The 23,474-nt window shown below is 51.1% G+C and overlaps 1 long non-coding RNA gene across 1 annotated transcript; it reads left to right on the forward strand.

Annotated features, from left to right (window-relative positions):
- The first annotated feature begins 19,359 nt into the window (after positions 1-19,359).
- LOC122203655 lies at positions 19,360-23,237 on the forward strand. Its single transcript, XR_006195283.1, has 3 exons — positions 19,360-19,456; positions 21,606-21,759; positions 22,964-23,237. It is a non-coding gene; the product is annotated as an uncharacterized LOC122203655 (long non-coding RNA).
- Positions 23,238-23,474: the final 237 nt, after the last annotated feature.

A 23,474-nucleotide genomic window follows, 5' to 3' on the forward strand; every position in this document is an offset into this window, starting at 1 on the left:
GGGCCCGCACCACAGAGGTCCCCTTAGGGACAAGACCCCGTACCCGTCAGCACCCTGGACAGCCCATGTTTCAATAACATGGCCAAGGGCTTCTAAGAAATGATACCACCCAATGCCCAAACCAGGTCAGGAGATGATGTGTCCCCAAGGCAGCACAGGGCCAGCGGCTCTGTCCCAGAGCAGCTTCCCCCGCCCCCACCGCCCACCCTGGGCTGGGCTGGGTGGGTTATGGGAGCCCCAGCCCATAAAACGCATTCCCCTCCCACCCCTCCCACCTTCCTCTGTTAACAAGTCTGGAAGGCTTTGCTCACTCTGTGTGTGTACAAACATTACCCGGTGTATTTTTGATCTTACTTATCCCTGGGAATCCATCTCAAAGCCGCCTTTGGAAACTCCTAAGCAGGATGTAATGCGTGGATTTCAGCCTCTGCTCGATAGTTTGCAATGTAGTTATTCCCCAAGCCTTAGCATGTGGGAAGAAAACAACCGAAGCAGAAACATGTTTAACCAAACAGCAGCTTGGGGGTGGGGGGAGATGGGGAAGGGAGAAAGAAAGGGAGGGACAGAGAGGGGAGGCCCTGGGAAGCCCTTGTGCCTGCTTCTTCCAAGAACTTGCTAAATGATTTCTAGAAGCTGCCTGCCTCAGCCCCAGAACTGTCTGGGCTTCCTCTGGCCAAGGGTGCCTGCCGGGTGCTGTTGGCAGAGGGAACTATGGAGGGAGGTCCAGGGGCAAGCAGCAGGTAGAAACATGGAAAAATGCTCCTGCCAGAACATTTGAAAGTACTTTGAAGTTTAAGGAGAAAAACATAAGGACATAAAACATGATTCCACTACAATAACTCTACGAGGTAAGCATGACTAAGGACAAAAATTAAACGGCGATCAAGAAAAATCAAAGTGCTTTGTAATAACTGGGTGGCGGGTGGGACGTTGATTTCCACCCCCCCCCCCCCCCCCCCGCTTTGGAGAAGTCTTCTATTATAATAATAGTGTTTGGGTAATTATAATATTTTAGTGTGATTATAAATAGTGTTGGGGTAACTGGTAAGAATCAGGAAGGAAAAGAGAGTGTGGTATCACCCCTCTGAGAACTAGTCATCCAGATAAAGGGGCCACTTGAAGCCATCATGCAAATATCTCTTAATTAAAAGAAGTCAAAGGGAATGCTGGGTAGGCTTGAAATTAGGGATTGGTCTGTAAGCAGAGGTGGCTTCTGGAAGGAGGAAGTGCCAGAGATAGAAACAGCCACACTGAATCTCTTTCAACCCACCCTCTAGGCAGGTCAGGCCTGCAGGAGTGATCGGTTTGTCCCCGGTGTCTTTTATCCTTTGTGGAGGGCCAGCGCCCCACCTCGAATCACCTAAAACCAGAGCTTACGTGACCGGGTCCGAGCCACCCCAGGACAGGAGGCTGCAGAGGGACAGACATAAGTGAGGAAGTCCAACCTGCAGCCACCACGGCCACCGGAATGGCGTGGGAGCCTTAAGGGACGAGATGAGGCTCTCACCCGCTCCCTGCCGAGCTCTGGGTGCTCAGTACGTTTCTCCAATACACGTCCACACTGGTGGCCACGCGTCGAGATTCCAGAGATCTCCGCACCCTGTGCTGAGGGTCTGGGAGAGGCGGCAGCCACGAGAGCTCCAGTGCCTTCGTCAGATGGATGCCACATAGACAGCGGTAACTATTTACTGGATGGAACCGGGAGGAAACAAGGCCATCAGGAGTGCTTCGTGGCTGAGGCATCTGACACAGAGGTGACACGGGCTGTGCTGGGCCTACAGCTGTAGCCCCTGAAGTCTTACCCAGTTCCTCAAAACCCTTGATCCCAGCTCCCACCACACGTCTCCCAGCGCCACTTCTGTGCCCGGCCAGCTCCCTGGATCCCACCTCTGCCCACCCCTTGCTTATCACGAGTCAGCACACCCTAGGCTTCTGGTGAATCGCTGTCCCCCACTGAATCTGTGTAGAGGACTTTGCACTGTAAAATCATGTTATACTGTATTGTATTCTCCAATATTGCTGTTATTATACACTCCAATATTACTATCATCCCCAATATTCTTATTATCTCCAATGAGCGGGTTCGTGGTCATTATAAGAGTAGATATCTGCGTGTGCACGGGCCACAAAGGTGAACCGAGGACGGGTCCGTGCCTAAGGGCCAAGTCCATCTGGATGGACAAGGTCAAAGGCCGAGGAAGGTCAGAGCTGAGTTAGAACCTGAGGAGCCAGCTGGCGGCAGGCAGGAAACAGCAATGGTGTGGACAAGCACAGGTGCTCAGTACTTCCCTGCTGAGCAGAAACGCACCGCGGACGCTGATGAAGGGGTGAGAGTGGCCCCGGACGAGAGGGCGCTGAGGACGGGCAGCTCTCGTTTCTGCTTTGGCCAAATGCGAGTCCCACTGAAAACTAGGAGACGCTGCGTCCCCTGGAGGGAAAGAATGTTGGGGACGGACAATAGCCTCAAATTATTTTGGACGCGAGTGGAGGCAGAAAGAAGTAAGTAAATAGGCAGATGACAGAAAAGGAAATTTGAAAAGATGGAAACGTCAGAGCTGGGAAGGGATATGAAGGATTGTTCTGGTTGAACCTCCAAGTCGACAGACGAGGACATCAGGCCCCGCGAAGCTGCAGGATTTCCCCAAGGTTAGCGAGTGATCCAGGATTCATCCCTAGACCCGTGTCTGTCCGCTCCCCTTGTCTAACGGCAGGATGTCATTTACCGTCTGTCTCCTCCACAGAAATATGAGCTCCCGGAGAGCAGGCACCGTGTCAGTTTTGTCTCTCCAGCACCTAGGACGTTGCCCGGCACATAGTAGGTGCCCATCAAATGGGATGGAATCCAACGGATGGGATGCAATAGAATGGGTGGAACAGAATGGGTGGGATGGAACGGAAGAGTTAGCAGAGCTGGGACTAGGATTCGGGTGTCCTAGTTTCCATTTGACGGGAGAGGCAAAAGACAGCCGCAAATGCCCTCCCTCCTGGCCTCCCTCCTGTGGGATGCTTCACCTCTGTCTCCACTTCCCTTGTCTCCAGCCAACTGATCTCCCACCCCAAGCAAGTAGAGAAAGGGTCTCCAGCACAGGCTGGGCTGCTGGGAACCAGGAGCCAGCCTCTTGCCTTGGAGACGGAGGACAGAGAACCAAAGTCCCTGTCCTGGGTGAGAGCAGCTTTGGGAAGTGAGGGGCAGTTGGTCAGCCAGAGGTAGAGAGGCAGACCCTAATCCAGGTCGACTCTTTAGCCAGAGAAACCAAGAGAGACACAGAAGGCAGCTCAGGAAGTAGGGCCAAGGGCCACTGCTGAGCCCGTGCTACAAACACCATGCCACCTCTGCTGCCTGCTGACTTCTCTCCCGAGGCCCACCGCAGGGTCATGGCCAATCCGCCAATCCCAGAGTATTTACTCGACAGCCTTGGAGAAACTGGGAAGGTGTATTTTATGGCAGCCACAGTGACAAGCCCTCTTAATTCCACGGTTGCATTAGGGTGGCAAGACACACGCTCCCAGCACATCGCCTCCATTCTCCCCGATGCTGGGGCACTGGATCTCTGTCCATTTCTGTTCCCTCCCCCGTGACGACCAACCCCACAGTCACCACTCACACGCCGTTGACTCTTTACTGTTAAACCTGCTCCCACTCGCAGAGCCCAGGCCAATTATCCTCAGAGTGACTCTTGGCCAGTGACGGAATCCAGGCAGTGCTTTGGACGCTGAGCTGGACAGGATCCCCTTGTCTGGTTGTCCTGTCCGTGCTATGTCCCGGCCGTTGTCGGGACTGCCTGCCGAGTCCTAGAGCCGTTCCCTGACTTGAGGAATCCGTGTGCCTCCTGGCTTTTTGACACGTGCCTCACATTGTCCCCAAGTCTCTGTTCTATTCATCTCCCTCTGTGACACTCACCTCCACCGGCACCCATCACCGTCACACCCTTGACTGCCCACACCACCAGGAGGAACCCCGTGACCTCCCACTGCTGTGTGTTCACCCACCCCCTCCGCCCTCCTGGGCTGCAGAGCCCCTGCCTGCGTCGCGACTGCCATTTTCCGGGTCCTTGCCCCTCTGGTGTTGCTCCCAGCCTTGCCTCCGCGCCACCAGCTCCGACTCCCTATCCAGTCTGCCCACAAAGCCCACCATCCAATATGGCTCCCCTCAACCACCCCACCCCTCACCTGACCGGGGAACTGGCCACTAGCATCCACTACTGATTGCCCAGCGAGGGTGGCGGGGTTGAAGGGAAGAGTGCCAGCAGAACAATGGGCTGTTGACTATGAATTCCAGTCCTCCTTCCACCCCTGCCTGTTTAAACAGTTAGAAGACAGGCTTTGTTCACTATGTGTGTATACACATATTAGCTACACCACTGCCTATCCTACTGATCCCTGGGAATTTGTTCCAAAGCCGCCTTTTGGAAACTCCTAAGTAGGATGTAATTCGGCGGATTTTATGTTCCGCTCACTGGCTGGCAAAGTCGTTTATTCCGCAAACCCCTGGCACATCAGAGAGAAAGACGATGCATGAGAAACGGGGCTGTTCTATGCCCGTCCACCTGACGTGGCCCCAGCCTGGGCTGCGGAAGACGACACCCCCTTGGCTAGACAGAGTCTGGGGAAAGTTTCCTAACGTCAAAACTTCTACCTTCTCGGCTTCGATACCGCGTGTTGTTAGGATGAAAGAAACAGGCTGTAAATGGCGTTGAAAAGCAAATTGGATTTGCTTCCCCCAGCCGATACAGCCCTCGGTGCCGCTTGCCAGAGGACGCCGTTTACCTCTCACCTGAAGCAGCCATTTGTCATGTGTCAGAGAATCTGAAATAAAATTCCTTTGTGTACGACTGTCTAATAAAGAGGTTCTTAGCGTTAATAATTTACTCTAAATGCCATGCACACATTGCTTCTCTCGCACCTTCAGTCTAAGCTCTCGAAGCTGAGAGGTGTGCAAGGATTTCTGAAGATCCCAAAAATGTGTTCTGGAATAACATTTACACGAAACATCCACCTGCTTTAGATGCGAGGCCGGTGGCTCCGCTTGGAGGTGTTAACATGCACCAGGAGAGCCATCCGCTTGGTGGGGAGGAAGCTTAAATCCACGGAACCTGGGAGGGGAGGGGACAGGAGGACAGGCTTGCGATGCAGAAGAAAGAGAACAGGACAGGAGCTTTCAGGCACCATTCAACCGTATCTGTTGAGGGACTCGACGCGCCAGGCTCTCATGCTTGGCAGCAGGACTGTGGGCATAAAGCCAAGGGCTTCTTCACCTTCGAGACCTTTCTGGAATGATGTGGGGCACAAATGAACAAACGCAGACAAACATACTCAGCTTTGTGAACGAGGTGGATGTGTTGCCTGTTCTGGCCCTCCCCACCCCAGCGAGGGGGTGTCCTTCGTCTGGCTTCCTTTCTTTTAGAACCCTCGGCGTTATCATTGATGTGGGTGTCCTAGGAAGTCTGGGGGGTTATAACAAAACCCTATAGATGGGGTGAGCGGCTTAGACCACAGACACTTATTTCTCATAGTTCTAGGGGCCGGGAAGTCCAAGATCAAAGTGCCAACAGATCCGGAATCTGGTGAAGGCCCGCTTCCTCGAGAGGAAGAGAGAGAGAGAGAGGGAGAGTGAGAGATGGCTGTCTTCACATTGTGTTCTCACATGGCCGGAGCAGAGACACGGAGGGCAAGGTCTCGTGTCTCTCCTTGGAAGATCACTGGTCTCATTCCTGAGGCTCTGTCCTTATGACCTGATCACCTACCAAAGGCCCCGCCTCCTGATAGCATCACTTTGCCGGTTAGGTAGGATTTCAACGTACAAATTTGGGGGGGGGGTGGCGAGGAGGGGTGGGGTGGGCCACAAACATTCAGTCCATAACAGACTGGAAGGTTCAAGGTCAAGGACTAATCTTTTTTGTCTCTGCATCTAGCACAGTGCTTGTCAAACACTGACCCACAGTGTAGACAACCTCAAACCCTATGAGACAGGATACTGATACAGTGATCAGTTAGGGACACAGCATTTGGCTAAGTGAAGTGTAAGGGCTGGTTTTATTTCAGAGAAGTGAGGCCTTAGGTGACAGCCACCTGTCCTGGGGTCCTAGCCACAGGGAGGTGTCCCCAGAGGCCCTGTGGCAGCCTGCACAGTTTCCACATTTCCAAAAATGGAGGACGCAGCCGCCATATCCAGCGTCCTGGAAACTCTGCCCAAAAGCCAGTTCGATGCTGAGGGGCCACTGGCTTCCTCCTACCCCAAGGATTCTCAGTCTCAGAAGACATGGCAGGACTTTTGGCACCCTCATTGCCTCCTGACATGGTACTCACATTCTGAGAGGTTCAGAGCTCACCCTCCTTCTCGCAGGGCTCAGTAGGGACAATCATGGCTGGAATTAAGCAAGGGAGGCAGAGGGAGAAGACTGGGGAGGACCCGCAGAGAGAAACAGGTGCAGGGAGACAGGGGATCGCTTCTCCGGGCACCCAGGCGAATATCGTTCCCAGTCCAACCCAGAAGTGGCCTGACAAAGGCCTTTTGTTCCTGAGTCAGTGCTCCGTCCCTTACAGGCGAGAGTCCGGCCTGAATACACCACCCAACAGACCCCTAGGTTCGAGGCCCTTAAGAAGTGGCTGGGACCAGAAGAGGCCCAACCTAAGAGGTGCAAGGTGACAGGTGACATTTCTAGGAAGGATGCGAACTTGGGGGAGGGGCAGTGCTTTGAAAAAAGGAATGAGAACTTTGAAATAAGTACGAAACCCAATGATATCCTTTATAAATCTAAATACGCACAAGGTGGGAACATTAAAGGAGACCAGTAAATATTACTAATGAAGTCGTCGCTTTCTAAATAAATTTATTGTGTCCTTGCAGACACGAAAAGCTGAAGATGGGAGTGGAAATCTTAATGTGAATGTTTTTTCCAAAGTCATCATTTTTATTCTTCCATTTTCCTTTCGTTGTGACGAGGTCCATTTTTCGTTCTTGCTGTTGCTTATTTATATCAATCTTTGTTGTTTTTCATCCATCTTGGCAAAGGATTGTCTATTATAGTGGCCTTTAAAAAAGACAAAAAGCTTTTGGTCTTATGAATTAACTCTTTTTGTTTTCTCTTAAATTCGTTTGAGTTTTCATCTTTATTACTTCCTTCTGTTTATTGGCTTTGGTCTTGTATTGTTTATCTAATTTCTTGGGTTGAGGTCCACTTATTTTCAGACTTGGTGTCTTGTCATTAATGGATCTAAGGCTGTAAATGACCTTCTGAATGCCCATACTCCGTATATTTTAATATACTGCATTCTTGTATTTGTTCTAATAATGCAACTTCCTTTGTGATTGACCCTTTAATTTGATAATTATTTAGAGGACTAAGTTATTTAAATGAGAGGAGCACAGATTTTCTTTCTGCGATCATTTTGTCGATGATTTCTCATTTTATTGCATTATGGTTACTGAATGTGACATTTAGGAAAGATAGTGATCTTTAGAAAGATATTGATATTTTATTTGTGACCTAACACATGGGCAATTGCGTGAATGTTCCAGATATGTTTGAAAGGGGTTGGCGTTCTCTATTGGTTCAGCATATATCACACATTTTGATGTCACGACCCTTGTTAACCATGTTATTTGTAGCCTTTATATCCTTACCTAATTATCCTGTTGGTCTGCAAAGAGCTAAGTTAGAGCCTCTGATCTGATGCTGTCTTTATCTGTTTCTCCAAGGAATTGCTATGAATTTTTGCTTTACATATTTTTCAAGTTTTTTATTATGTGCATAATGGTTTATGATTGTTATATATCATCTGAACAGGAAGTTCCTTTCAACATAAACTATTCCCCTTTATTTTATTTGTTATGAATATTGTTCTTCCTGTGTCTTGTTTCATTAACCTTGCCTGATATACAGATCTTTACATCTTTCCTTTGATTTTCAACTTTTCTATTAGCTTTATATGTGTATCTTGCTGGAAACTTCATGAAACTGGATTTAAAAAACCCAGATTGAGAAGAATGAAACTCATTCACAAGGATCGCGATTACTGATACGTGTTGTTATTCTAACGATGCCGTGCATGTGTATCTGTCTACCCTATTTATCAAGCTCTCCGGTTCAGTTTTTACCCACTTTTCTGCCTTTTGCTAATTTGTTTGAGCTGTTTTCATTTGATTCCAGTTTTCTAGTATATAGAGACCATACCCTAGATTTCTACTTTTCTAGGGTTTATGCTTAAAATTTTGTGAGTAATCCCTTGTACCTGCCATAACGACATCTACAAACAATCAATAGCTAGAGTCACCCGAAGCTCAAACTGAAAACAAGCCACCTGCCTATCCCTCCCTCCCCACCTCTGCCCGGCTACTTCCTATCCTGATCCCTGATAGTGCCTAAGATTTTTGTTCTGCTTTTTGCTTTTCCTATATTTTTACAATAAACAACAGGCTGGACTGATTTCTCTTCACTTTACTGCGTCTTCCTTGTAGATGCATTGTTTGGTACTTGGTTGCATGTGAGACAGTCAGTTGTATAGAATCCGTCTCAACTTTATTCAAATAGATTTGGGGGGAGGGGAGGAATTAACATGTTTTTATCCTACAGGCATTGAGAGTTATTTGAAAGTGTTTTAAGAGTTACTTTGCGAAGGAAAATGTAATATTTTGTTCATGTTAATGTTAGGAATAGGTTTGGCTTTGTTTAACAAAAAAGCCCACAGAATAGTAGCTTAAAAACATCAAAATGTATCTTTTTTTCTCAAGTAAAAGAGGGAATCGGTACAGGTCTAGTGTGGTCACTACGTGGTATCAGGTACTTGGACATCTGCCTTGTTGTTTCATAGAACACGGTTTCTATTCCCAAAGCCACCTCATGCGTCAATATGGCTGCTGGGACTCCAGCCATTACATATCCAAAATAGCAGGAAGGAAGAAGGCAGAAAAAGAAGAGCTTCCCATCCTTTGAAGGAGACTTCCCAGAACACAATAATCCTACCTATATTTATATGCTATGTCTAGCTGTAAAGGAGGCTAAGAAATGAGGGTTTTTGTTTTTTTAACTGGATGGAGACGTGCCTACATTAGGGCACATTACAGTGAAATTTAAGAATAGCAGGAATCAATAGAAGGTCCTAAAAGCTTCGGAAGAATAGAACAAAAATCACATTAAAAATAAAAGGTCACATTCCAGGGGCACCTGGGTGGCTCAGTCAGTTGAGCATCCGACTTCAATTCAGGTCACAATCTCACACTTGGTGAGTTCGAGCGTCACATCAGGCTCCCTGCTATCAGCGTGGTGCCCACTTCAGGTCCTCTGCCCCCCTCTCTCTGACCTTCCCCTGCTTGCACTCTCTCTCTCAGTCTCTCTCAAAAATAAATAAACATTTTTTTAAAAAGGTCCCATTCCAATGATTCAGAATCAGAATATCTACAGCCACACTGGCAGCTAACAGGAACCCAAGCAAGAAAAGAGGTGAAGAAAAACCCCAGGAAAATAGCTGATGGAATAGTTGACACGTTTGAACGTAACGAGAAGAGATCTTCAGGTCTGTAGGAGAACTGGGGAGTGGATTAGCAATTATGTGCTCACAGGTATACAAAATAAGCAAATAAAAAGAGAAACCACGTATTAATCCGGGGGGGAGAAAGAAAGAATTATAATCGTAACCCACCGCACAGCTTAGCTGTGAGTAGTATTTATATGGTCACCCAGTAGCGATTTTCACCAAAACTTACGCTGGAGTTTCCTTGGCAGGGGAGGGACAGATACGTGTGTTTGCCAGGGAGGAAACGGACACGTTAAGCCCACGAGTGAACTAAAATCTCACTTTCCACAGTTGAGAGTCAGTAGATAACTCTTAAAACTGAGAAACGAATAAATAGCGACATATGCCGGAAACGGAGAAATACGGAAGTAAACGGCGCAAGAGGCAGCCGAAAGGATTCACGGCGGTAGCTTCGGGGAGTGTGAATTTAGGGTGCAGAGACAGACCCGGGGGCACACTGCTCTTTTGCATTACTCCCCCAGTAATACCTCTTTTCTGTACAAATGTCCCAGTTTGCCGAGCAATATAAATCAAAATACACTTAAAGAAATATATTAACGCCAGGCAATTTGGGGCTACTTTTTTCTTTGTTGGCAGGGGAGGTGATGGGGAAAGAAGGCATCTCGTGCTCTAGCCCCAATACATTAATTCTTCCAAAGGGGAATTGGAAGGCTGGTAAATGTTCTGAGTCTGCACTCGTCCAATACGGCTTCATTTTACCCTCACACTTGAATGATAATTTATGTTCGAAGCCATTTCCCCTCAGAGCTTTGAAAATACGCTCCATTATATATATATTTTTTGTATCCAATTTTGCTGATGAGGAGCACGGCGTCAATCCAGCTCTCGTGCCCATGTGTAGTGGGTCGAATAGCGTGTCCCCCCGAAAAGACACGTCCGCGTCGTGACTCCCAGCCACTGTTTCGAGAGTGACCTTCTTTGGGCAGATATAATTAAGTTAAGGATCTCCAGGTGAGATCCTACAGGGCGGGGCCCTAAATCTGATCAGTAGTGTCCTCGTAACACGAGAGGACACAAAGAGGCCCAGGAAAGAAGGCCGTGGGAGGGCAAAGGCAGAGATGGCAGTGACATGGCTGTGAGCCAGTGAAAGTCCGGCAGTGGTGGGAGCCCCCAGGGCCAGGGGACAGACGTGGAACGGATGCGCCCTCAGAGCCTCCAAAAGGAACCAACTGTAGCAACTTTCTGATTTCAGACTTCTAGCCTCCAGAAGGGTGATCATTATGTTTCTGTTGTTTGAAGCCACCGAGTTGGAGATACTTTGTTACAGGAAACTAACATCCGTGCCCGGAATTGTTTTTTCTTTCTGAAGGCTTTCAGGATCCTCCCTGTACCTTTCGTGTTCCAAAATCTCACGGTGATATGTCTATGCTGGTGGGTTTTAAAATTTTGCTGGCCACGTGAATGGGCCCTTTATGCCTGAGGACTTTTATCTTTCTTTGGTTCTGGAAAATTCCCTTCGATTGATTCCTTAAGCGTTGCCTCTCCTCCATTATTTCTGTTGTCTCCTTTTGGTACTCTTTATTCCTGCATCCTCGGTGTTCGCGAACTTTTCATTCCTGTTTCCTGTCTCCTTAGCTTTTGCACTGCCTTCCTGGAGAAATTCTTGCCTTGATTTTTCAACAATTCTTCCTTTAGCCTCGCTCATTCTGCAATTCAGTGCATCAATTTTGAGATTTTGTTACTTCAGCTAACAAACTTTTAATTTCCCTGCTCTCTAGTCGCTTCTGATGATACGGATCAAAGAGCCTCCCTATCTTTTCAGAGATACCTTCCGGCTGGAAGAAAAGTTGCCGTGTGTCCCCAGAACGCCATCATCTGGAACTTTCCTCGGGTCTTCCTATTTGCAATCAGGAGAAGAGTCCAGAACGGATCTCCGATTCGGACATTGACCACTGTTGATTGCACGTGGGCGAGGCACCAGGCAACGTGCAGAGCACTTCATATGCATCACCCTATTTAATATCATTTATTTAATGTTCCCACAAAGATGGTAATATCAATACCCCCATTTAATAGATGGACAAGTTAAGGCAGGTAGAGTTTACCTGCCTTACACTCTGATCACATCAGAGCTAGTCAGTAGTAGAGACAGAATCTGCACGTAGGTATGGCTCATTCCAGAACCGGAGTACTTGGCCACTCCATTATTTTGCCCTGAATTATGTTGCACAGATCACAGCCCATCTCTAGATATCAGTTGGTGCATTTGTTAAAGGAGATTAGTGTAGAGCAGTGGTTCTCAGCCGGGAATGACTTTGTTCCCTAGGGGACATTTGACAATGTCTGGAGACATTATTGATGGTCACAACAGGGGAGAGAAGAAGGTGCTTCTGGCATCTAGTGTGTAGGGGCCAGGATGCTGCTAAACGTCCTGCCATGCACAGGATGCCCAGAATGGTCCAGCCCAAGCATCAGCTGTGCCGAGGCAGGGACACCGTGGTGTAGGGCATCTAAAACCTCTTCCAGCCCTGCGAGCCCGTGGCGACAAGTCACCAATGTCAGTGGAAAGTGCAGGAGAGCATCCCCAAAAGGCTTGGGTGGGCCCAGGTCGCCACTGTCATGACAGAACAGACCTTCAAGGCGAGGGGCAGGCGTCCCTCCCAGGCCGGAGAGCTGTAGTGACACATTGTTCTGTCCCAGAGGTTGTCAGCCCCACCGACCCCAGACTCCACACACAAGCCCCTTAGCACCAAGTTGACATCCGCTGGGCAAAGCCCCTTGAGACGGGACGTGCAGCATATAAATGTGGGAGTTCCCCCTTTGTGTCTCCTTCTCTCTGTCTCAGACAGGTAGCCGTGCTCCGTTCTGCTTCTCAGCCCCAAGGAGTCCTGCAGGGCGGTGAGCAGAAAAGGACCCCAGGACAGGTGGCCGGAAATGGCAGTACCAGAGGGAGGCAGCCAGATGTGGGGGCGGCCGGCTGTGTGGTGCACCTGCAGAGGCTGTCCCCAGGCTGGGAACACAGCCTCGCCACAGGAAAGCACGCCTTAAAGGGTAGGGAGGGGATGAGAGGGGTTGGCGGGGAGGGGTCTACCCAGCTGTGTTCAGGGGAAAGCCCCCCCGTGGCACATGTCCTGAGCCCAGTGTGATCAGTCACACAGTAGCGGCGAGGTGAACCAACCCTCTCTCTCCTCCATCCTTCGCCTGCCGACCAGGACCCACGGCCAGAAGGGGGAGACACCGGGGGCTGCCCGCGGTCCCCAGCCCGAGCCCCAGCCCGGAAGCCCTGGGAGTGTGCCACACCTCCCCACAGCCAGGCTGAATCTTGGTGGGCCCAGTTCTGCGCAGCAACAAACGGGGGGGGGGGGGGGGGGAACCTCAGCTCATCAGTCCCTGTTTTTCAAACTCAAATCCCATTCCCCTATTGACCCACAGGAACGTTAATCTTCATTTCTGATTGATTTTCTGTCAATATCTCCCTGCCTCGCCCCCACCCCAGCCTTTCCATCACGCAGTTAATGAGCTGTAAACAAACACCTGGATGCGGTAGGAGGATGGTTTTCCAGAAGCTTCTGGTTCTGCTCTGGGTGCATGTGCGTGTTTTTGCTCACGTGGGGTCCCCACAGCGCACGAGTTGAGGATACCCTCTCCCCAATCCAAGAAGCAACTCGCCACGACCCAACATGAAGGCAGTGCATTGAATAAACCCCACATCTCTCTCCTCTGCCTCTCACCACCCCCTCCCTGCGACTCTGGGTGAAGGGCTCGCAAAGGAGCAACTAACTAGACAGGCAGTGGTGCATCCAGGACCACAATGTAAGGACTTGTTCACCCGCTGGCAGGGTCCTGGGTTCAGCTGGGATCTAGCCCAGAAAAATCAGGAGGGGAGCCCTGGGTGTGACACCTAAGCGATGTCCCAGGGTGTCAGAGGGGCCAAAGGCTTGGAAGCTCCCCCAAATGACAATGGGCTGGATGGAGAAGACAACCACCACCCCTCACCACGGGGTCTCAGTTTTCTCATCCATCAGATGGGGTCAGGAATTCCTCTCCTCTCTACCTCTCGGGAGTCTTAGAAGGATCTGGGGACACAGGGATTAGGAAAGGTGGAGGGCTTATTACAGACGTCAGGGAGGCGACCATCCCTCTCCTCCCTGGTCCTTCTGGCCCGAACGCCGCCCGCCGGGTCCCCATCTGCCGCCGAGGCCCGGGAGTTTTTCTGCCGCCCGGCTGAATGTTAACACGCAGGGAAAACTTCAAGGAAAACATACAGCTGATAAAAATTTAATGCTATATGTAACAAAGCAGAATGAATATTTAATCCGTGCTTTTATGCGAAACCACATAACCAACCGGCCCCACGCGGCGGCGACGACCGCACGGCCCCTCCCCGCTCGCGGCGCCCCGCGCGCGGCAGCGAAGCAGTTAAGCTGCTGGCAACAAGCAGCTCCTAATAAACACTCGGCTAATTCTGTAGGAAAAGCACTAATTAGAAAAGCAATAATAATCGGTGTAATTGCTCTAAATTACCCTCCTAACAGAGAACGGCGCTCGGAGCCGGGAACGCAGCTGCCGCCGCCCAGCCCCGCGCCCTGGGCCCGAGGCCCCGCGCTCTGCTGCCCCCTGGCGGCCGCCGCGCGCCGCGCCCGCCTGGCCTCCGAGGGCCGCCGCGCCAACCCCGACGCTCGGGCGCCCCCTGGTGGCCGCGCTGTCGTACTGACCTGCGGACGGGCCGGAAGTCGGGAGAACCCCAGAACTCCTACTCGGACTTTCTCCTCCGCCCTCAGCCTTTCTCCCAGAGGACGGCTGACACAGTGGCTGGACTCAAGGAAGAGAGGACGGGGTCAAAATCACAATGGAGTGAATAGACCTCTAAAGAGTCCTCGAGGTTCAGGATGGGGTGGATTTGGGGGATTGCTTTGCCAATGGGGTTGAAACAGACAATCCCAAAGAAAGGGGGCCTTCCTCGGAGGTGGGAGCTCAATATTACAAGGGAGATGGAATGTTCCGGGAAGAGGGCCGGGACAGCTCCACCAGCATTGGAGTCCCCTGCGGGGGCATGACTGCTTTTGACCTGGCCTGAAATTAACAAGGATGCAGCGTCATCCTCACGCATGCGGAGCAGGGACAGGATGTCTCACAAGATCATGCCCGCCCCTGCCGCCGGCGCTCCTGGGGTCAGCCGATAGTTTTCAGGGTGAGTTGGGACCCTCAGCCTGTGCGCCTCTTTGCCAGCCCACCCCAGGCTAAACCCCAGGCATCGTCTTTCTCCTTCGCGCGCGCGTATCCTCCCCGCTCACGGCGCCTTGAGAGCGCGCTCGGCTCCACGTCCACGGCGCCGGAAGTCTGCGGTTGCCACCCAGTAAGTGCGTGGTGGATGAATGCCCACAACATGCTGGGGGCCGACGTGCGGGAGAAGGGCATGCCCCCTGGCCCGAAAGCAGGGCTGAAGCCAAAGAGGCCAGCAAGAAGCAGGGGGGCGTCCTCCGATGTGAGCGGGACAGAGGACACCTCCGGCTGGGTGGTCAGGGAGGACTTCTGGGGGAGGCGTGGTCCCAGCCAGGCCCCTGGAATCTCATGCCAGAGGTTTAGAACGAGGATGAGAGCTTGGATGGATTCTGGTAGGGCTCACCCCTCAGCAAAGGGAACAGGGAGGGATGTGCGCCCAAGGAAACCAAAATGCCGCTCCCCTGCCCCCAGGCCCCCCATCACCCTACCCCCTTCCTGACACCAGTGCCCACCACCCTCCTCTTCGCCCCCAAGCCAAGGCGGGGGAGCGTGACGGGGGCATCACTCCTCCCTCGGGCACCGTGTGCCGGCACTGCGCTTTCTGCCTGGGGCCCAGAAACCCCGGACCTGTCACCCACATCCCCAACGCCACCTGTCCCCATCGCCAACCGCATCCAGCGCCCGGACGGTCTGGCCCCTCCTGCCGTCTCCTCCCAAGCCCGGCACCTGAAACTACTCTAGTCCTAAGGGAAACCCGAAGACCAGGGAGTGAGAGACGGTGCCCTCCTGCTCACCTCCTCTCCGGGAGGCGGAAGCTTTCAGCTCAGAAAGCATCCCAATAGGTAAAGAAACAGACGGCCATGACATGAAATGTGAATTCTCCCTCCAGGAAGGCCTCCCTGACTTACCTGTCATCACAGAACAACCTTGGAATACACAAGGGCCGGCAGCCAAGGGGGGGGGGGGGGGAGGGAGGGGGAGGGGGTAGGGTTATGGCTTTTCCGTCAGGTAAAGGGTGGCTCTTAATTGGTGGTATTCAGAGGGAGCCGCTTTGGGACAGGTTCTACCCATGTGCCTCAGGGGCATGTCCGCACAGGGATGGAACCACGGCTGCTGGCCCCTGCCCTTCCAGTGAGCAGCCCCCACCTTCACATAATACAGAGGCGGGTTCGGCCTAGCAGCTGCGTGCGCAGTCTGGGAACCAGACTGCCTGGGTTCAAATCCTGGCTCTCCCACGGACTCCCTGTGTGCCCATGGACAAGTCTCTTAACCTCTCTGTGCCTCATTTTCCTCATCAATACATGAGGATACTAACAGTAGTAGGCTAACTCATGGGGTTATTGGGAAAACTAATCGAATCCGCGCGTGTAAAGCGTCTGGAGTACAGGATACACTCAATAAGGGTTTAGCTATTAATACTATCTGATTTGTGTAATAGAATCAGACGTACCGTGCTTGAACAAAGACCTGCCTGGAAACCTCTGCATGTAACCATCTCCAAGGTCTCTTCCGGCTTTAAAAGTCTAGGATTTTAAAATGATTTCTTTTCCTTTACTCCCTTTCCCACCCCCTGAGCCTTTGCCCCTGCTGTTCCTTGCCCAACACACGATCGCGGGCTTCCTCATCTGCCTCACTCTACCGTCCCTCCCAGGGGCAGCTTTCTCTCCCCGCCCCCCACTGGCCCCTGCCAGGCAGAGGCGGTCTGCCCCTCCTCCCACAGGCTCCTGGCACTCGGGTCCCCATTATGATTTGTCCCCCTCATCTGTTTCCTCGTCTCTCCTAGGAGCCTGGAGAGCTCAGGGGGTCAACTCTCGCCTTCCCCACATTCGGCCTAGAATTGATTGGTCTGTTGATGTTACATTAAGGTTACAGATGAGGAAACTGAGGCACAGAGGCATGGAGCGAATTGCTGGAAACACATATATGCGCGCACGCGGACACAGAGGCAGTACCATTTCCGAGGCGATCTGTGGGCATCATCTCACATCTGGACCACTGCAGAAGCTTCTGCTCCCCGCTTCCATGGGTGCCCCCGCCTCTAGCCCATCCTCTGCATAGCAGCCAGGGACCTGGTGAGAAACATGGCTCAAATCAAGTCACCGCCCACACAAGACTTCAATCTCACTCAGAGTTAAAGCCTAGTCCTTCCAGCGGCTCCCAAAGTCCCGCATGCTCAGACCCCGAGCTCGTCCTCCCCACTTCTCCTCCCCGCTCATTTTGATATTTGCCACACGGGCCCATTTGATATTTGCAGACCCCAGGCACGGTCCCACCTAGGCTTTTCCATCCGCCTGGGTGCCCTACCCCCAGATAGCCACGAAGCTAACTCCCTCCCAGCTTTTCTCTTTTTTTCATGTTTATTTTATTTTGAGAGAGAGACAGAGAGAGAGAGAGACAGAGAGAGAGACAGAGAGAGAGAGAGACAGAGAGAGAGAGAGAGTATGCATGTGGGGGAGGGGCAGAGAGAGAGGGAGAGAGAGAATCCCAAGCAGGCTCAATGCTCAGCGTAGAGCCCAATGCAGGGCTCGATCCCACGAACTGTGAGATCATGACCTGAGCCGAAATCAAGAGTCGGACACTTAACGGACTGAGCCACCCAGCCTCCCCATCTTCCCAGCTTTTTAATCGCTGTTCAGATCTCCCTCCTCCTAGAAGCCGGTCCTGACTGCCATATTTCAAAGAACATCCAATCATGCCTTATCCCTCGACCCATCTTGGTTTCCCTTCACAGAACTTCCTCACTTGACGTGGTATATATATTTCATGATTTTTTAGCTAGACCGAAAGCCCATGAAAGCAGACATTGTGCCTTTTGTTCACTCAGGCATCCCCACACCTGAAATAATACTTGTCACATAACGTGGGTTCAGTAAATGTTTGATATACGTGAAACTCATTGCCCGGTGTGAAGTCACAAAGAAATGGATTTCTAATGGTGGAATTTTATGCATTGCTGCTGGACGGGCACAGAGTGGGTGCCAGAGAAGATCTGAAGAATAAAGTGACTTCCTGATGTCTCTGTCAGCACCCTTTGTCTCTATCTGAAGGCAGGTGGATGGCGCGCGTCTTCACTAGAAAGACTTTCAAAGTACAGTCACCGTTGTGTTGGTGTTGGGTGGTCGGTTTGCTTGGCTGGCTGACTGGTTTTCTGATGATGGGTACCTGCGGGGCACCCCCTGCTTTCTTCATGATGTGAGGTTTACCAAGGCAAAGCGGACACCGTCTCTCTTCCCAGGGGTCTCTCCTCACTCCAGGCCCCACCCCCAATTGTCTCTGGCCCAGCCAAATGGAAAATTTAATTTCCAGCTAATTAGCCCTGAATTTGGTGCCCTTTGTCAAGTTACGGGACTGCCCCTTTTCCAAGAGGGGCGGGCTCCCCACCCACGTGTGGCCAACATTTGACATTGCCTCTCTAGGGAGGGAGACAAAGGCCCCCAGCGCACCATTGTCTGGGCTCAAGGAGATCAGGGGCAGGCAGATACAAAAGCCTGATGAATTCTTCATTACCCTCTGAAAGGGTGATTCCTCCAGGCCTTCGGGCCATTGCGCACAGGTGGGCCCTTGAATGGAGAAGCGCTTTATTTTCTCAACCAACCTGGTTCTTTTCTTGAGTCTTTGAACAGGGCTGCCCGCACCTCCTTCCCACAGCCTCCTCCCCTTGGAAATGCCAACCATGCAGTTTAGCTGAAACCAGAATCCCCACTGCCAGGCTAAGGCAAGGTCGCCCCAGCATCCCGGGAGACCCTCCCTGACTTCCCTCCACACCACAGCACCTGCAGCTGATCAAGGCTTCAGGGGCCACCGGGTGAGACCCTGGTTCTTGGTGGAGCTGTCCCCTCCCCGGCTCCAAAAAGGGTCTCCAGGGAGAGAGCTGTTCCTCCTTCCTCATAGAATGGCCTCAGGAGGAAGCACCCACCCCAAGCTGCTTCTCCACCCCATCGCCACACCCCCCCCCCCCCCCCCCACCAGGAGACCCAGGCAGGACTGGGTGAAAAGTCTGGAAGGGAAGGGGCCACGCTGTGCCATGGCGCCCTCTGCTGGAGGGTCCCATGCCACGTGAGGATGGCCAATTCTATGCCCTGTCCTGACTCTGAGGGTCCAAACAACTGTCCCCTGCCCTCAAGTTCCCCTCTCATCCAGGAAGCCCTTAGAGGCCGTAGTCCTCTGGCCAAGTCTCCTCCAGAAGTAAATGGAGGGGGAGGGAGGGAAGATGAAGCCTGGGGGAGGGGCCGGTTTGAGTTAATGAGCTATGTGCCTTCCTTCCCTATAATCCACGGTATTTGATGGAGCGGCCAATTTAGCTTGGTCGTGGGATAATTTGTCATGGGGTTGTTAGGATGGTGAAGCTAGGGTGGGATGCGGAAGGGCGGGCAAGGCAGGGGACTCTCCCTGCACTTCCTGGAAACCCTCCCGGGGGAGGTGTATTCCATGCACCAGAAGCCCGGAGACAGAAGAGTGGACTGGCCAAGGGCTCCTGGGAGCAGAGCTAGGATGGGATCAGGGAGGGAGGGATGGGCTCAATGACCCCAAGACGAAGACCCTGGCCAAGCGGAGGACCTCGCCTCTCCCCTGAGGACAGGGGTGTGACTGCATAACACTCCAGGGCCTGGGACCCGAGCCGCTGTATATGTATTTATTGGATCCGTATAATCCAGGGACCAACAGACAGATTGATTGGCTCCAGGGATCAATGAGTGAGCTCCACGAGAAGCTTCTCTGCATCTCATGGAGGACGTCAGCTTTAGATGGTTCTTCGAAGGTAACTCATTTTATGGATACGCTGGGTGGCCACAGTTTCCTGGTTTGTCAAGATAGCTGTCCCAGTTTCCACCTATTGTCCCAGGGTAATTGTTAATAATACTGCCTTCCACTCACAAGACCACCTTTGCACTGTGGACAGTAACTGTTATGTTCCCCTGCAGAAGAGGAGAGGGGTGGTCACGCTCAGGTCCCCTGACATGCTGTGTTCTTCCTGCTGCGCTGAACCACGCGCCTAGACCTGGCTGGCACTCAAGTCCACAAAATTGGAGGCCCCCTACCCACTGGAACCTTCCTCCTGCAGGAAGCCCCGCATGACCGACCACAGCCTGCAGGGGCCCGCCCGCATCTGAGCCCCGCCCTCCCAATCCTGTTTCTCCCTCCCTGACCTGTTTCTCCACCAAAAAGTGCCAGAGTGTGGGCGGGGGTGCGTGGAAGAGGATGCTGGAAGGTTCGCAGGGGCCAGAAGGTCGGGATCTGGGATCAGTCACTGCACATTTCTCTCCTGGGATCTGAAACGCAACCGCGGCTGGAGGCCCGACGGGGAGATGGGGAAGCCACACATCCGGATGGGGCTGGAATTCAAAGGTTGATTTGACCATTTGCATCCTACGGTCCTGAGAAGAGGGGGACGTCCAGGCCCTCTCTAGCAAGATCCTCTAGGCTGCTTTTCTGGTAGGCTGTGGCCCCGACTCATTTCCATCCCACCACGGTGACCCACAGACCCACTTTCTGGTCCCTCTGCCGTCTTGTCCACCCATTTTTTTTCTGCCAGCCTGCTTTCGAGCAAGCAGCGCCAGGCACCGGGTGGAGTGCCGGCTTCTCTCGCCTCCCTTCTCTGCTTGGGAGGTGTGGCGTCCCCCTCCTCCAGGCACCCCAGCCTTCCCACTTCTGGATGGAGAGACCAGGCTCGTTCCCCAGTGCCCGGAGCTGGGGCGGGGGTGGGGGTGGGGCGGGGGAAGCCTGCCGTCCACTCTCTGGAATGTAGCACCACCTAGTGGTAGGCTGCAGCATGACAGTGCCACCAGTGAAATGTCAGTGAATCAACAAATTTATCAAACATCAAGACACAGGCATGACGCCAGGCCGTCATAGGCAGATCAAGAATAGGCAGAAGATCAAGGGGAAGAAAAGGCAAACAAACAGATAAAAATCCAAGGCATGCTCCTCGCACCAGAAAGCCCCTACTTTGAGCATGAGCATGAGTCAGACCATCATGAATCCCGGCTGCAACACTTACTAGCTGTGTTACCCTGGCCATGTTGTTTAACCTCTCTGTGCCCCAGTTTCCTCTTTTGTAACATGGTAATATGACAAGCACCTCTCTCAAAAAGATGTAAAGATGAACTGAGTTGAAGGATTAAAACACTTAGCACAGAGCTTGGCAGGCGGTACATGAGTTTTTTTCAGTGGATGCTAGTCTTATTGAGACGATGAAACGATGAATTCAGGCTAAAACGTGTACGAATTCGGGGGAATGTCCACCCAGCGTTGAATTGGAATTATGACAGAGAGCTTAACAGGAGAGGTGAAAAACTGAGTAGGACCCTGTGGAAAATGTGGGGCCGGTAAGCAAGCCAGTAAACCTCCTTAGACCTTGTCTTTGAGAATAAGACAAAGTACTGGAAGGTAGAGACTCCAGCAGATAATCCTTAGGCTAACATCTTTCCACGATTAACATGAATCACACACCCACCGGGTGCCAGGCTTTGGAGCCTCTGAGACAAGGAGATATAGTCACCAACCCCCAAATCGCAATCTGGCTCACATCACAGAGAGAAGAGGTGGTCGGCTTCCCGGCCCCAATCCCTACCCCAAGCAGTGAAGGCAAAGGTCAAGGCTATCTGTTAGGAGCCTATCCTCAGCAGGCAGAATCTCCAGGATGTCGCCCCCTACAGGGTGAGCCAGGAAACAGCAGGGCTGCAGTCTTCATCAGATGCTTGACGGGGGGAATCACCCCCTCTATGCTCCCCTGGGCTGTCAACAGAATTCATCTTCTCACGGCTCAGAACTGAGGGCCCTGTGTGCCTGATGTCTCTCGGCATTTAGAGGCGTCTCACAGCCCCCTGCCACGTGGCCCTCTCCACTGACAGCTCATACATGAGAGTTTTTGCTTCTTCAGGACTAGCAGAAAAGTCTTTCTCTTCCAGTCACACAGAATCCTCTATAAAGAAACGTAATCACGGCAGTGATTTCCCATCGTCTCTGCCGTATTCTGTTGATGAGAAGCAAGTCGCAGGACGCAGCCACACTCTGGGACAGGAGGCTGTACAGGAATATGGATCACCTGGTGTGGCTATTACAGTAAGTCAGGCAGGTGACTGCACTTAAATCCAGGGGCCTTGAACCGGAGAGGAAAGATACTGATCAGCTTTTGATTAGATTAGATTCAGTACGCTTATTAAAGTTTGCAGGGTACCCGCCAAGAGGACAGAACTAAGATATATAACTCCAGACTGATGAAGGGGGGACCAGAGTCCTCAGTACAAAAGCAAACAAAAAAGGGGGGAAAATAATTGGAAACTGAGCAAGTAGGAAATGCAGCATAATATAAATAAATCCACACTCATCAGTAGTGATAAGCATAAGTGGATTCATTAACTTGCCAGTTAAAAGATAAAGTTTGTATCACTGAAGTTTTAAATCATCCAGGTACAAGCCATCCGCAAGAGACATTTTTAAAACACAAAGATGCAGAAAGTAAAAGGACGGAAAAAGTAAATAAACCATCAAAATAGTATTCAAAGGAAAGGAGACTGGCTACATACATTGTGATTTGGTCGAGTGGGGTATCATCCAGCAATGAAAATGAGTAAACCACAGCGATATTCGCCAACCAGGACAGACTACTAGAGTGTTGATTTTTTTAAAAAAATTATTTATTTATTTATTTTTGAGAGACGGAGTGAGACAAAGTGAGAGTGGGGGAGGGGCAGAGACAGAGGGAGACACAGGATCTGAAACAGGCTCCAGGCTCTGAGCTGTCAGCACAGAGCCCGACGCGGGGCTCGAACCCACGGACCGTGAGATCATGACCTGAGCAGAAGTCGGACGCTCAACCGACTAGCCACCCAGGCGCCCCTAGAATGTTGATTTTTTTAAAAAGCCAGTCATAAAAGAATGCACGCAACATGACTCCACTTAAATAAATTTCAAAAGCACTCAAAACTAAATATATTATTTGCAATACATCCCTTTGTGATAAATTATAAAGAAAAAAGAAAACAATAAAATTTTCTCTGGAGATGCGGAAGGGATTTGGAAAGGGTACCAGGAGGTTTCAAAGTTATGGCAATGGAAACTTATTTTTGAATTATATATTTTTTGAGATGTATATTTTGAATTAAATGATACAATACATGAAAACAATTTCTTAAGCTTAATGCACAATAGATGCACATTCATTTTCTTTGTATTCTTTATGCCTTTTATAAGTTCATATGTATAATATCCTTTCTGACGTGTTTAAAATTCAATAATTATTTTAAAATTTTTGAAATCCTGATAGCTTATGTGCTCTTGACCCAGAGGAAAAGCACAGCAATGGCACCACGAGAAGACAGGCCTCTCCCTGGGATTGCCACGAACTTCACAAACACCAGCTTGTAGCATCCTACAAGGTCAAGTCTCTATCAACATAGCCCAACAAAGACACAGAACTGCTCATGACCACTGCAACCAGGAGGTACTCTCATGCTGGGGATTTGAGGCTAGACCAAGGGATGGATCCTTGTTCCTTTTTGTTTTTCCAGTGAGCCTGATAGTTGTCTGCTCCACTCTGGGCATCTCAGAATTCCTGTCCAGGTTAAAAAAAAAAAAAAAAAAAAAAAAAAAGAATCCCCATGACGCTATGTGCCTCTGTCACTTTCTCATTTCAGACATTTTTTGGTAATACCTGCCATGTGCCTGACCGTGGGCTGACTGCCAGGGATACCACAATGAAATATGACAAACGCAGTCCCACTCCCAGATGCTCAGAGCCTGAGAGCGCTGTAGACAAGCAAACAGGCAAATGCAAC

This window comes from Panthera leo, chromosome D3 (assembly GCF_018350215.1).
Source record: "Panthera leo isolate Ple1 chromosome D3, P.leo_Ple1_pat1.1, whole genome shotgun sequence".
NCBI lineage: Eukaryota > Metazoa > Chordata > Mammalia > Carnivora > Felidae > Panthera > Panthera leo.